This window comes from Schistocerca gregaria, chromosome X (genome assembly GCF_023897955.1).
Source record: "Schistocerca gregaria isolate iqSchGreg1 chromosome X, iqSchGreg1.2, whole genome shotgun sequence".
NCBI lineage: Eukaryota > Metazoa > Arthropoda > Insecta > Orthoptera > Acrididae > Schistocerca > Schistocerca gregaria.
This window is the reverse complement of record NC_064931.1, coordinates 765464595-765480782: the sequence shown is the minus strand read 5'-3', so window position 1 is coordinate 765480782 and position 16188 is coordinate 765464595. Positions and strand designations below refer to the sequence as shown.

At 41.1% G+C, this 16188-nt stretch overlaps 1 protein-coding gene across 1 annotated transcript in view; it reads left to right on the top strand.

Moving 5' to 3' along the window:
• The window catches only part of LOC126298404 (gamma-aminobutyric acid type B receptor subunit 2), a 1564981-nt gene that overhangs the window by 1397329 nt on the left and 151464 nt on the right, over window positions 1-16188 (top strand). The gene's annotated exons all lie outside the window — the stretch shown is intronic.

The following is a 16188-nucleotide window of genomic DNA, read 5'->3' as shown; positions in this document are numbered from 1 at the left end:
AATAATTTTTAATCGGATAAACTTTGTAGTTAATAACATCATACTGATTATATGTGTGTGCTAGATTTATTACTATTACGTTTTATATGTCGCACAAATCTTTGCTTTGTCTGGTAAATGTGCTTTTAGAGGCCAACACACAGCAACAATTGAACAAACCAATATCACGCAGTCATTAAAGATTATAAAACCATTATGATAACGTTCTCACTCAGAACCTCCTTAGTTTGTCTTGAAGTTATGTACACGAAATATCGCAGAACATCTTTAACAGATGTTTGTGATTATCCGCGAGCAGAATATTGCTTACAAAGAACAATACTGTATTATGGGTGACGTGGTTCAAATGGCTCTGAGAACTATGGGATTTAACATCTGTGGTCATCAGTCCCCTAGAACTTAGAACTACTTAAACCTGACTAACGTAAGGATATCACACACATCCATGCCCGAGGCAGGATTCGAACCTGCGACCGTGGCAGTCACGCGGTTCCGGACTGAGCGCCTTAACCGCGAGACCACCGCGGCCGGCTGGGTGACGTGGCTATCATAACACGCACTCAACAACTCTTTATTATTTTAAAATGTCCAACTACTTCTGAGCGTGTTACACGTTTTCTGTGAGCTACAATGATAGAAAGGGTTGAGGGCAGTCTGCCGCGCTGTTCTTGCGTACTTATACTATGTAGACAACAAAAGGAATCACATTATTGTGTAAGAAATAGTGTTCTAGGGCAGTACTTACAAGGGGAGGCCACGACGTTTGGAACGCGAATTTACTAAAAACTTCGTACACTCTTAGCACTCCATGAGGACAAGAACATGTGTAAGCAGTAGCGCGTACTTTTCAAGCGTTATTGAGAAAATCGCAAGATAATTTTGGTCGTCAAATATATACCTGTGCGTGGCCATTTTTACCATGAAGCGGCGGCAGCCGAGCGGTTAGCGTTCAAGTCCCGTAATCGATGGATCGAATCCCGATCGTCATTTTTTTCTGATTTGATCCATTATAAATGGTTTTTGAAAGCCTGCGACTGTAGAAACAATAGGTTTGTTTATAAATAAATAAATCTTCTGCTACCAGTCACGATTTTTCTTTATTTTACTTTTCGCACGATGCGTTTCGAGAAATAATTCCCATTTCCAAGTGCGTTTCTTGTGTGTATTAAGCTATTTCTTTTGATGTTGTCAGTGTGTGTGAGTCTGCTTCATTTAGTTGACTTTTACTGTAATACAGAAGAAACACGCGATTTTTTTAGTTGGGTATCAATTGTTTTTGTGAAGTTGGTGGCCAAAAATTTAGAAGAATTTGTACTTACAGGTCTCGAATGGTGTATTTGTGCAGAGTCTCACACACACTTAACATCACACACAAGTTGTACACTTTACACAACTAAAATATCTTATATAAACAAAACAGCTACAAAGATCTTCTTACAGGTAGTCCACAGAGATAACATTATAGGTCTTCCACAGATTATGAAATTCTTTTGTACAGAGGTTATTTATCTTAACTATTTAGCTCATAAAGTACTTAATACTGTACCGAGCGAGGTGGCGCAGTGGTTAGGCACTGGACTCGCATTCGGGAGGACGACGGTTCAATCCCGCGTCCGGCCATCCTGATTTATGTTTTCCGTGATTTCCCTAAATCGCTCTAGGCAAATGCCGGGATGGTTCCTTTCAAAGGGCACGGCCGACTTCCTTCCCCGTCCTTCCCTAATCCGAAGAAACCGATGACCTCGCTGTCTGGACTCCTTCCCCAAAGAACCAACCAACCAACTTAGTACTGATTTTACAATTGTGCTTATTTCTATGTTTTACTATTTTAATTTAAGTATATTATCGAAACATCTGTAGAAATTAATTGATTCACTTTCAAATTTTTCATTTAATATTTTATCTTCATATTTTCTGTAATGAAAAACTTGAAAGTTAATCAGTAAATTTCTTCAGATGTTTCGATAATATACTTAAATAAAAATAGGACAACACAGAAATAAGCACAATTGTAAAATCAATATTAAGTAATTTATGAGCCAAATTGTTAAGATAAATAACCTCTGTACAAAAGCATATCATCATCTGTGGAAGACCTATAATGTTATCTCTGTGGACTGACTGTAAGAAGATCTTTGTAACTGTTTTGTTTATATAAGATATTTTCGATGTGAGAAATTGTACAAGTTGTGTGTAATGATAAGTGAGTGTGAGACTCTGCACAAATGGACCATTAGAAAGCTGTAAGCACAAATTCTTCTAAATTTTATCCACTAACTTCACAAAAACAATTATAACCCAACTAAAAATCGCGTGTTTCTTATGTATTACAGTAAAAGTCAACTAAATTAAGCATACGCACACACACTGACATCATCAAAATAAATGGCTTAATACACACAAAAAGCGCACTTGAAAACCGGAATTATTTCTCGAAACGCGTCATGCAAAAGTAAAATAAAGAAAAATCGTGACTAGTCGCAGAAGATTTATTTATTTATTTACAAACAAACCTATAGTTTTTTATTTTCAACACTGTTATTTTCTGTACTATTTATATTACAATTGATATAATGGGAAAAATATGTGTAATAGGATGAACTTTTATTATATTTACAATATTATTTGGCAGTCTACAAATTTTTAATATCACAAATAATATAATATTCATAACTATCGACTAGTAAACGACCAAACGCATGAAGATATACTGAAAATGTATGCTTGTCCTTGTCTTCAAAATTGTTAGTATTTAATCGAAAGAGAACGAGAAATTGCTTCTCGTGAAAACGCTATTAAAATACAGTCCATACTGCATGACCAATTATCAGCGCCGATATTTAAGGAAATGCTGCGTTAGGCATGGTTTGCTTCCAAATTGTCGTCTGAAATAGAGGTTTTTGAAAATTTTAACGAGGTTTGTTTTTCCACGGAACACCTCAAAAGACCCCTGCGAATGCGGAAACATACCATTTATTCAGTGCAGCTGGTTCCGTTTAACTTTATGTTTTCCATGTTTTTACGAAAAATACCATCCTGCATCTTGTACTCGTAATGCCGAAAGCGACGATTAATTGTACATCATTCGAAAGACGGCTGTGGCGGTCAAAGCTTGGATGTAGCAAGTAGTTTCGGGCTCCTTCCAGGTAAAAGGAATTTTTCAAATCAGGGACAAGCATACATTTTCAGTATCACTTAATGCTTTCGGTCTTTTACCAGTCGATAGTTATGAATATTATATTATTTGTAATAATAAAAATTTGTACACTGCCAAATAACATTATAAATTTAATAAAAGTTCATCAGATTGCACGTATTTTTCACATTATATCAATTGTAATATAAATAGTAAAGAAATGACTGTGTTGAAAAACATGTAAACTTGTCATTGTTCAATAGCCTGTTTATATTACGCTTCTTCGAAGACAATATAAGCATAGGTATAGCTGAGATTAACTTTGTGAGAAATGAAACTTCCTGCCAGATTAAAACTGTGTGCTGGACCGAGACTCGAACTCGGGACCTTTGCTTTTCGCGGGCAAGTGCTCCACCAACTGAGCTACCCAAGCACAACTCACCATTCATGCTCACAGCTTCAGTTCTGCCACCTACCTTCCAAACTTCACAGAAGCTCTTCTGCGGACCTGCCAGAATTGAAGCTGGGAGGACGGATCGTGAGTCGTGCTTGGGGAGCTCAGTTGGTTGCCGGCACGGTAGCTCAGAGTGCTTGGACAGAGGGTTAGCTACCCTTTGTAACAAAAAAACTGAGTTAATGGATCAACGATCAACGATGAACTTGAACAGGCGTCAGGGGACGTCCGTCCCGAACAAATACAACGAACTAAAAGAGAAAAAAAGTTGGTAGAGCACTTGCCCACGAAAGGCAAATGTTCCGAGTTCGAGTCTGTGTCCGGCATACAGTTTGAATCTGCCACAAAGTTTCATATCAGTGCACACTCCGTTGTAGAGTGAAAATCTCATTGCGAGGAATGTTCACGTCATTGCGGATCCACATTCTCTTTTTACTTCAGATTTTATAAACGAAACATACTTATTACTCAAATATATGTGTACTGGTATGTCGTATGTGGATAATTGGTGACAAGCTGCAATCATTGGTGAACCACATATTCCAGAATTAGTCGTGTAGTTGTACGTCTCCATTATGGATTCAGTGATAACAAAACTATTCATTGTATACAGTTGCAATGTTAAATGTGAAAGACAGCGATAACGTCACTAAAAATCTCTTCCTTCATAGTTTGAAGCTCGAATTCAAATTGCTGTGATTCGTAAATCCTGGCGTTCGCTTGACATTACATCGGTTTGAAATGATTAGAAATCCATTACACTATTTACTTGCATGTCTGTATGAACGTGCATGAATCACGATTGTAAGACGTCCTAAATATTTCCAACTATTCCACTATTGTTTATGGCACTTAAATTAGTTTGATAGTTCACAATCCAACAAGGCCCTCTGAGAGTAATCATTGCATACTGTTGGCTCACTCATATTTCCATGTAGCTACATGTACATGTGCTGTTTGTAGTAGTTAAACTTGATGAATCGACTATGTCTCTCTACACATTTCCATAACCAATTTACAGTCTATAGACAAATGGTGGTGCAGTATTTTCTGACGTGAAATTAAACTCACCAAAACTTCTTACTGGCTTATGCAAGAAGTTTTAACTTGTCAAAATCAAATTTATGTTCCACCAGAAGTATTTATTCCAAAGCATGTATTCGACACCTCAAAACAAACACCTCCACAATCCTTTAAAATGTATTCTGTAATAATGTTGTTCCGATGTATATTCTTTGTACTTCGTGATAATGTTTCCTCTTCTGCTATACGATCCTTGAGCCTGATAGTTTCCAGACGCCATATTTGCTTACAAAATATGACAGCATACATGTGATGTGTTACGACAGTTAAAGGAACCTGTGACCCCTGGAGGTACGGTACCCAATTTCACTTATTTGGTTTTTACCGTTTGATATACGTTAAGCTTTTTGTCAAAAGAAATCCAAACCCATGTTCTGAGATAGTGTTTTGTTTTTCCACTAAACAGTGCCACAAGTTCCTCCACAACACACACACACAGACGTCATGCTAACAAATGTATATCCACCTGATGATGGAGATTTAAATCTTTGAAACGCGTTGTTGAGATAAATAAACAGTGACTGGTAACAGTGAACTTGTTCTTTCATTTAATGTCAATAACAGTCACGGTAAAGCCTATCTACGATGTTTCCATTTAAATTATGATTCCCCTCACCTCCACACTTTACAGTGCCATAGTAATATTTTTAGCACACAAATCGTGGCCCACGTCCCTTTCCTTGTTCATAACTTTCGTTAACAGATTTTCTTCATTAGTCAGACGTTTTGTTTTCTCAACACACTTAGTCACTGGATCGTTGTAACGTTGTTATTACATCAGCCAAAATGAAAAAGGCAGAAGGAGCTTCGTCTAGACCCTTAAAAGTTCTGCTGGATGTCTACATAATAGTTACGTGGCGCAATGTTTGTGGCGTTTCGGTAAATACTTGTAATTTCCTTTCTGCAGTGTGCAGATGGAATCAGCCCGAACAAATGTCGATTATCATACATCTCATACGAACCTCGGCGTAAACAGATAACGTCGGTTTGTTTCTCGTTAGAAACAGCCTCCTTTTTTAAGCGGGGTTTTATGTACCTATTCGATAGAAAGGTGCCAGATTAGTCTAGTGCGATATTCGATTGAATAGTATGCCCCTTTTTATTTGTCATGTTTGTATAGACTTGTTTACTACGTGTGTATTGTGTGCAGGCACACGCCGCGCTGCATGCCGGGTTTCACCATAGAGCATGCTAACGTGTTTTGCCGTTCGTGTTGGTAAATATCGTTTAGCGGATATCGTAATAGACTAACTCTGTACCTCTCTATTGAACGGGAAGTAACAAGAAACAAACAGACGTCACCTTTAGACGATGGGCGTCGTACGAAATGTATTATGAACAGCATTTGTTTGCACTGATGCCATCTACACAATGCTAAAACTAAATTATAAGTTTTTGCTGAGACACCAGTAAAATGCTGATGGCAGCCCTTTGTCGATGACGACAAACAGACACATTTTCCAGTCTCGTATGAAATGTACGAAGAATTGCATTCGTTCGTTTCAGCTGTTTCTTGCTACACAGCGCAAAAACTAAATTGCAAACCTCTGCTGTAACACAAGCAAAAATATGCCAACGACTCTTAGGAGAGACACTCTACACATTTGTTTGTTTCTATTTATTTCACACGTCTAGTTCCGAAGGACTAAATTGGGGAGCAAATCTCCAAGTTTATGTGACATGTCAGTACATGAAATTACAACGTAAAATTAATAAGAGATAAAATAAAATATTTATGATCCCGAATAAAGGGAAGCCATAATTTTATGTAAACGCAGTCAACAATATAACATGGGAATCAGCTTAACTTTTCAACGAAATCCTCAAAAGAATGGGAGGAATGACCTACGAGGAAACTCTTCACTTTCGATTTGAAAGCTAGTGGATTACTGCTAAGATTTTTGAGTTCTTGTGGTAGCTTATTGAAAATGGATGCAGCAGTATACTGCACATCTTTCTGCACAAGAGATAAGGAAGTGCGATCCAAATGCAGATTGGATTTATGTCTAGTATCAACTGAGTGAAGCTGCTAATTCTTGGGAATAAGCTGCTGTTGTTAACCAGAAAAGACAGTGAAGAATATATATATTGAGAGGAAAATGCCAGAATACGCAGACTAGTGAACAGGGGTCGACAAGAGGTTTGCGTACTTACACCACTTATGGTCCGAACTGCCCGTTTCTGACCAAAAATATCATCTCAGAATGGGAAGAGTTACCCCAAAACATAATACCATACGACGTAAGGAATGAAAACAAGCAAAGTTGACTACTTTTTCTGTCGAACTATCACTTGCTTCAGATACCGTTCGAATAGTAAAAATGGCAGCATTAAGTCTTTAAACAAGATCCAGAACGTGGGCTTTCCGCGACAGTTTACTATCTATCTGAACACCTAGAAATTTGAGCTATTTAGTTTCACTAACCATATGCTCATTCTGTGTAATTACAACGTTGTGTTTTGTTGAATTGTGTGCTAGAAACTGTAAAAAAGTGTGTCTCACCGTGTTTTAGTATTAGTTTATTTCCTAAGAGACATGAACTTATGCCGTGAAGTGCACTTTTTGAAACAGAGCCAACGTTGCACAAATCATTCTTCACTACAACGCTAGCGTCATCAGCAATCATAAACATTTTAGAATTACCTGTAATACTAGAGAGCATATCAATCACATAAATAATAAGGAACAGGATTGGCCCCAGCACTGATCCCTGGGGCACCGCCCCCCCCCTTCCCCCCCAATTTCACCGTACCCTACTAGGACACCACATTACAGCAATTCTCAACACTGTGAATAATGACCATTTGCTGTCTATTGTTAAAGCAAGAGGTGAATCAATTGTGAGTGAGCTACTCCCCGTATTCCATAATGGTCCAACTTCTAGAGCATTATTTTGTGATCAACACAATCATACGCCTTAGATAAGTCAAAAAAGATGCATAGCGTTCGAAACCTTCTGTTTAATCCAAGCGGTACATCACAGAGCAAAGAGAATATGGCATTTTCAGTTGTTAAACCACTTCGAAAGCCAAACTGTAGATTTAATAGCAAATTATTTGAAATAAAACGAGCAGTTATCCTTACATACAGAGCCTTATCAGTAACTTTGGTAAACACTGGTGGCATAGAAATAGGGTTAAAGCTCTCTACATTATCCCTTTTACTCTTTTTATAAAGTGGCCGAGTCGTTCAGGAAACTGACCATGCTTAAAGGAAAAATTACAAATATGGCTAAGTACAGTGCAAACATTTGCAGCACAATGTTTTAATATTCTGCTAGGCACTCCATCGTATCCATGAGAGCTCTCCGTCTTCAGTAGTTTACTTACTGACTCAGTCTCCCCCTTGTCAGTATCACAGAGGAGTATTTGCCTATCGCAAAGGTCACGAGTTCGAGTCTCGGTCTGGCACACAGTTTTAATCTACCTGGAAGTTTCTGTTGTGGTTGGCAGGAGAGCCAACACTGTGTTACTAAAGGAGGCCGAAATGCACGCGTTTTAGCTCACGCAGGCTGGCGTGAGGTCTGGAACATGACAAGGGAATTAGAATTGAGAAAAACGGACGTAGCTGGTGGAATACTTAACTTTAATCCATTAATGACGAACGGCGCTCTGGGCGGTACATGATTCACAATATCAATAATAACTGATAATGGCGCCTTGCTAGGTCGTAGCAAATGACGTAGCTGAAGGCTATGCTAACTACCATCTCGGCAAATGAGAGCGTAGAAGTCGGCTGTACAACTGGGGTGAGTGCTAGGAAGTCTTTCTAGACCTGCCGTGTGGCGGCGCTCGGTTTGCAATCACTGATAGTGGCGACACGCGGGTCCGACGTATACTACCGGACCGCGGCCGATTTAAAGGCTACCACCTAGCAAGTGTGGTGTCTGGCGGTGACACCACAGTTTCATATCAGCGCACACTCCGCTGCAGAGTGAAAATCTCATTCGAGGTTATAGCCGCCTGTTCAATGGCATGTTCGTCGACCCTTACAACACAGTACAGCATCGACTATGCGAGTCATGCATTCGAAAAGTCTTTGGTAGGTTACAGGAGGTACGTGGCACCACATTTATGCGCACGACGTCAATCTCCGCATATTATGAGCCGGTGGTTTGTAGGTGAGGTACTGGAGTCCTACGGCGTCCCAGATGTGTTCCATCGGCTGAAGATCAGCCAAAATATCAATTTAAGTTCGCTATAACGCTCCTCATACCACTGTATCATGATATATGCATTGTGACACTGACAGTTATCCTGCTGAAAGATGCCATGGACGTCGGGGAAGATATCAAGCATGAAGAAATGTTGGTGGTCCAGAATAATGTCCACGTAGTCCACAGGTGTCATGGTGTCCTCGATTACTACCACAACTCATATGAAACGCAGTCCTGCTGAATGTCCCACATGGGGCTCCATCGGTCTGGCTCAACGGAGCGGTGCATTTTTCGAGCAGTTGCTCCCACGGAAGACGGCATATCCGGACACGGCATGGACCTGAGGCAACCAGGCGACACGTTTCCATGATCTACAATTCAATGTCAATGATCCTGTGACCACTATAGTAGTAACCGACAATGTCTTTACATCAACACGAGAACACACAGCGACTGTCTGCTACAAAGACTGTGCGCTGAACGATGTGCTCCGAAACACTCGTGCCTGGACGAGCACTGTACTGTGTCGTAAGATATCTACATCTACATTCATACTCCGCAAGTTACCTGACGGTGTGTGGCGGAGGGTACCTTGAGTACCTCTATCGGTTCTCCCTTCTATTCTAGTCTCGTATTGTTCGTGGAAAGAAAGATTGTCGGTATGCCTCTGTGTGGGCTCGAATCTCTCTGATTTTATCCTCATGGCCTCTTCCCGAGATATACGTAGGAGGGAGCAATATACTGCTTGACCCCTCGGTGAAGGTATGTTCTCGAAACTTCAACAAAAGCCCGTACCGAGCTACTGAGCGTCTCTCTTGCAGAGTCTTCCACTGGAGTTTATCTATCATCTCCGTAACGCTTTCGCGATTACTAAATGATCCTGTAACGAAGCGCGCTGCTCTCCGTTGGATCTTCTCTATCTCTTCTATCAACCCTATCTGGTACGGATCTCATACCGATGAGCAGTATTCAAGCAGTGGCCGAACAAGTGTACTGTAACCTACTTTCTTTGTTTTAGGACTGCAGTTCCTTAGGATTCTACCAATGAATCTCAGTCTGGCATCTGCTTTACCGACGATTAATTTTATATGGTCATTCCATTTTAAATCACTCCTAGTGCCTACTCGCATATAATTTATGGAATTAACTGCTTCCAGTTGCTGACCTGCTATATTGTAGCTAAATGATAAAGGATCATTCTTTCTGTGTATTCGCAGCACATTACACTTGTCTACAATGAGATTCAATTGCCAATCCCTGCACCATGCGTCAATTCGTTGCAGATCCTCCTGCATTTCAGTACAATTTACAACCTCTCGATATACTACAGCATTATCCTTAAAAAGCCTCAGTGAACTTCCGATGTTATCCACAAGGTCATTTATATATATTGTGAATAGCAACGGTCCTACGACACTCCCCTGCGTCACACCTGAATTACTTCGGAAGACTTCTCTCCTCTGAGAATGACGTGCTGCGTTCTGTTATCTAGGAACTCTTCAATCCAATCACACAATTGGTCTGATAGTTCATACGGTCTTACTTTGTTCATTAAACGACTGTGGGGAACACACATGACACAAATCGCTGCCTCTCGTGTTTTACAGAGTTAGCAAGCATTCGACCTACAATCTCTGTGATGGCGTGGACGTACAAAACTTGCCTACTCGTGGTTTCATCGTCCTTCAGTCATTCCTTAGATGCTCAGACAATATCAAGCAAACAGCCGACCAGCTTCGTCCTTACGAGGATCCTCATTTCTAGGCATCGAGTTACTTCAATCTGTTCTTCGCCAAAGTAGTTTACCTCCTTTATCGTTTGTAGGGGATCTGCGACAATCTTTAACAATTAAATTACACTCGACTTGCTCACCAGTATAATTTTTACTAACATCTCATCAATATGCGTTTCGGGATAACCCCAACTGCTTCCTGTATGAGGGACGATCAAAAAGTTTACGTTCGAAAGCCTTATAGTCCAGAATCGGTATGCCAATCAGACCAAATCTCTGTAAACATTGGGGAAATCAAACTGCCAACGCACCACATAGAAGATCCCTGTTTGGTAAAACAACATGCTGCTGCGTGAAGACGTTCGTAACTGCCTGCTGTACAACCTCGTCCGACAGCAATATTCGACATTTCAAGGCCTTTTTTAAGGAACGCTAGGCGTGATAATGGCGTGTGGAAGAGATCATGACTGTAGGATGGGTTCTCGAGTGTCTCCCACTTGAGTTGTGGCACGACATTTGCAATGTGGGAACATTTGTTGTCATGAAGCAGCAGCATGATTCCACAACTACGTTTTTTGACAGGCATGCTTCTCCAGATACATTCTTCTCTATCTGATGGATGTCTTCCGTTGTTTCTTCTATTTGGATGGTAATAATGTCACCACAATTCACGTATCCGCATTTACCGCACGCTCGTCGGAAAGAGACTAATGCCACATTAAACGCTTGCGGTGCTTATATACCAACATCGAAGTCACTCTACGATGCATATAAGCTGCAGCAACGCCCCCCAACGAGAACTTTTTGACCGCCGCTTATATAATGTAAAAAAATATGTTCTCTTATAACCAAAAATACTATTTGCCGTCAGTCAAATATTTCAAGTTTGAATAAGCCCCGTCATGAAGCAGTTTAAAAAAATGGCTCCGAGCACTATGGAACTTAACTTATGAGGTCATCAGTCCTCTATAACTTAGAACTACTTAAACCTAACTAACCTAAGGACATCACACACACCCATGCCCGAGGCAGGATTCGAACCTGCGACCGTAGCAGTCGCGCGGTTCCAGACTGAAGCGCCTAGAACCACTCGGCCACAACGGCCGGCTAAAGCAGTTTAGCCTGTAATGAAACTCAGACTGCTACAAACGCCACCTACTAGTAAAATTACTTACTTTGTGCAATTTTGTACTGCTCACACCAGTTCGGGCATTGATGGTCTGCCGGGATATAATAGAAGGTGACGTAGGACAGAGAATTGTTTTGAACAGGTATATGTGTCAGTTTCACAGCGTTGTTAAAATGTATATTTTTCTAAATTTAGTTCCAATGGCTCTGAGCACTTTGGGACATAACATCTGAGGTCATCGGTCCCCTAGAACTTAGAACTACTTAAACCTAACTAACCTAAGGACATCACACACACCCATGCCCGAGGCAGGATTCGAACCTGCGACCGTAGCGGTCACACTGTTCCAAACCGAAGCGCCTAGAACCGCTCGGCCATACCGGCCGCCCTCTAAATTTAGTTCGTTGTCTTATATGTCTCATATAGATCTGATGATGGGGATATCCCGAAACGCATGATAATTAAATGTTAACAAGAATCACTTTGGTGGCCAAGGAGAGTGGAATTCAATTCTAAGTTGTTTATGTCAGTGGATTTCTCCAGTTGCGGTCCATGTCGTCCCTGGAATGATTCCCCATTCGCCTCCGTCCCGCTTGTAGAGGGTGTTAAAAAAAGTGTCGAGTATTTTGAGGGGCGGTGGTACCCACCAAAACAAGACAAAAAAGTCCAAGTAACATGGGATGTAAAATGTTTGTCTTCCCTACTGGGAAACATCTTTTCATTGAACAAGCGCTCATATCTCTTAAGGCATGCATTTTAGTGCCTATGATTACTGGACATCTTTTTCTTGTTTTCGTCCACATTGCTGCCTCTCGAAATACGGAAACCAAAGAGTTAGATTAAATTTGTTATCGAAGAGGAACAGAGCCCACGTTTATTGGACTTCTTCTTCTTGTACTGGTAGATACTACCGTTTCTCGAAATATTCGACACTTTTTTTAATACCACGTATAGTTTCCTTACTGCATCAAGTCGCTGCATCATCAAAAGGTGGCATTCAGCCTCGCGGTGGGCAGTCGTCATAATGTTTTGGCTCATCGGTATACCCCGATACATTACCACCGGCAAAACTTTGAATTCGCTTGAAAATAAGAACTTCCTCAAATTCCGAATAAATATTGATTGTATTAGGTGATTAAGCATTTTTTTCACTCACCATTATTTCTGACTTGTTTCATTAAGTTTTCATTGTACAGATTAAGCCAGGACATCACAGTCTGTGCATATTTCAGTTGTATTCTTACAAGGAAACATCACCAAGTTTGTATCATAATAACGAGAAAAACACACACTAGCAAGATATCAGCACCAGCAATCGACCTCGCACAAAAATTTGGACCATTATTATGACAGGATATGACCTTCTGAAAAGTACAGCTTTTAACCTTTAGCGCGCAACGTTTCTCACTCGCTGCGCTTCATTACAGCCGCTTAATGTTAGAGCGCGAAGTACAGTGTACTATTTTGACATGGGAAACATGCTTTATACATTGGGTCAAAGTGCGCAGTTTCTAACTTGCAACTGGTGGCAGAGATTTTCTTTTTTTTTTACGTTGAAACTCAGAAATGCAGTCTAAATGGATGAAACGAATGAGTGTGTTATCAAAGAAGTAGCGCAGTCCTTATTAACAATTAACATCACTGTTGTGCATTATGTGTTATTCTCGTCATGACTGGGTGTTGTGTGATGTCCTTAGGTTAGTTAGGTTTAAGTAGTTCTAAGTTCTAGGGGACTGATGACCATAGATGTTAAGTCCCATAGTGCTCAGAGCCATCTGAACCATTTTTTTTTTTTTTTGTTATTTTCGTTATATTTTCAAGCTGGCGCAGTTAAAGTCAAGTACATCTGCAGCAGATACAATATTCCTAAACGTGTTTGGCGTGATCGTATTGTAAACTGAAAATCATTAATGTCATTTGACAATAATTCTTCAGTTGCTCAAGTTTAATCATTTGTATTTTGAGGAATATTGACACTCAGGTGACAAAATTCATGGAATAGTGATACTCATGTATATGGATGGCGATAATATCAAGTACTAAAAAAACTAAACTCCGTCCGAACAGGCCTTATAAGGCCCAACGGGACCGACCGACCGACCGCCAAGTCATCCTCAGCCCACTGGCGTCACTGGATGCGGATTTGGAGGGACATGTGGTAAGCACACCACTCTCCTGGCCGTGTGTCAGCTTACGAGACCGGAGCCGTTACTTCTCAATCAAGTAGCTCCTCAGTTTGCCTCACAAGGGCTGAGTGCACCCCGCTTGCCAACAGCACACGGCAGACCGAATGGTCACCCATCCAAGTGCTAGCCCATCCCGACAGCTCTTAACGTTGTTCATCTGATGGGGACCGGTGTTACCACTGCGGCATCTCCACAAGGTATAAAAAGGGCAGTGCAATGGCGGAGCTGCCATTTGTACCAAGATGATTCATGTGAGAAGGTCCCCGACGTGATTATCGCCACACGACGGGAATTAACAAGCTTTGAACGCGGAATGGTAGTTGGAGCTAGACGCACGAGACATTCCATTTCCGAAATCGTCAGGGAATTCAATATACCGAAATACATAGTGTCAAGAGTGTGCCGAGAATACCAAACTTGAGGCATTACCTTTCACAACGGTCAACGCATCGACGGCGGCCTCCACTTAACGACCGAGAGCAGCAGCGTGAAATAACTGCAGAAACCATTTGGGACGTATGACGATCGTATCCGCAAGGACATTGCGGTGAAATTTGGTGTTAATGGGCAATGGCAGCAGACCAACGCGAGTGCATTTGATCATACCACATCACCTGCAGCGCCTCTCGTGGCCTCGTGACCATATCGGTAGGACCCTAGACGGCTGGAAAACCGTGGCCTGGTCAGATAAGTCCCGATTTCAGTTGGTAAGAGCTGATGGTATAGCTCAATGTGGCACAGGCCCCACGAAGCCATGGACCCAAACTGTCAACAAGGTACTGTGCAAGCTGGTGGTGGCTCCATAACGGTGTGAGCTATGTTTACATGGAAATGACAGGTTGCTCTTGTCAGACTGAATCTGTCATTGACTGAAAATTGTTATGTTCGGCTACTTGGAGACAATTTTCAGCCATTCATGGACTTCACGTTCCCAAGCAAAGACGTGAATTCTATCGAACATTTATAGGACATAATCGAGAGGTCAGTTCGTGCACAAAATCTTTCACTGGTAACACTTCCGGAGTTCGTTCGGGTATAAAAGCAGCGTAGCTCAATATTTCTGCAGGGGACTTCCAACGACTTGTTTAGTCCATGGCACGTCGAGATGCTGCAACACTCCAAGCAAAAAGAGATCCGACCCGATATTAACAGATATCCCATGACTTTTGCCACCTCAGTGTATAGCAGTAGAATGCCAGCTGCAAAATGTTGTTAAAGTAATACTGAACGTACATGTGCGCGAGTCTGGCATATTACGTACTGCTATAACTATTTTTCGCCTAAACTAACACGTGTTGTCCAATAAGATTTCAAAACACGTTGGACAGATGTTTCCACCTTCCCCCTCCTCTTCCCTAACATTAAACATCCCGCGAATAGGAGAGTTCTGGTGTCTAGAGCTGTAGAACTACCGTAGGCTACAGTAGACCATCACAGGTAAGTGTAGACTACAGTACTTTACCTCGTAGCTTTGATCAGTTACGATCGTAAGAACGTTACCACTATGTTAGGTTTGTTACATACTGCCGTCCGGTGTGTCCGAGCGGTTGTAGGCGCTTCAGTCTGGAACCGCGGGACCGCTGCGGCCGCAGGTTCGAATCCTGCCTCGGGCATGGATGTGTGTGATGTCCTAAGGTTAGTTGGGTTTAAGTAATTCTAAGTTCTAGGGTACTGATGACCTCAGATGTTAAGTCCCATAGTGCTCAGAGCCATTTAAACCATTTGTTACATACTTATCGGGCGTTACCTCGTTTCGGTCGCTTTGTTTCGGTGCCCCATCAGTATCTTATTAGATTCCTCTAGAAACCCGAAGCGGTGAACTATCTAGAAACTGAGTGCATATGTATATAAAGGGCCGCCTAATCTTGGAACATTTGTTCTACTTAGTTAACCTCCTGTCTGTTAATTAAAAAATTCAAAAATGGTTCAAATGGCTCTGAGCACTATGGGAGTTAACAGCTGAGGTCATCAGTCCCTTACAACTTAGAACTACTTAAACCTAACTAACCTAAGCACATCACACACCCATGCCCAAGTCAGGATTCGAACCTGCGACCGTAGCGGTCGCGCAGTTCCAGACTGAAGCACCTAGAACTGCTTGGCCACTCCGGCCGGCTGTTACTTAAAAGTAAACAGTTTTTATAGTAAAATTGAAATTTTCAATATTTTGTTCTCGTTTTATTCAAAAATTGTTGATCTGTAACGTGAAACTCAGGTATGTTGTAGTACCAATAAGAAAACAAATCAGATTTATCATATATCGCTATAAAATGCAATTTCCTCAACAAAAGTGAAAAAAACGCAAAACAAA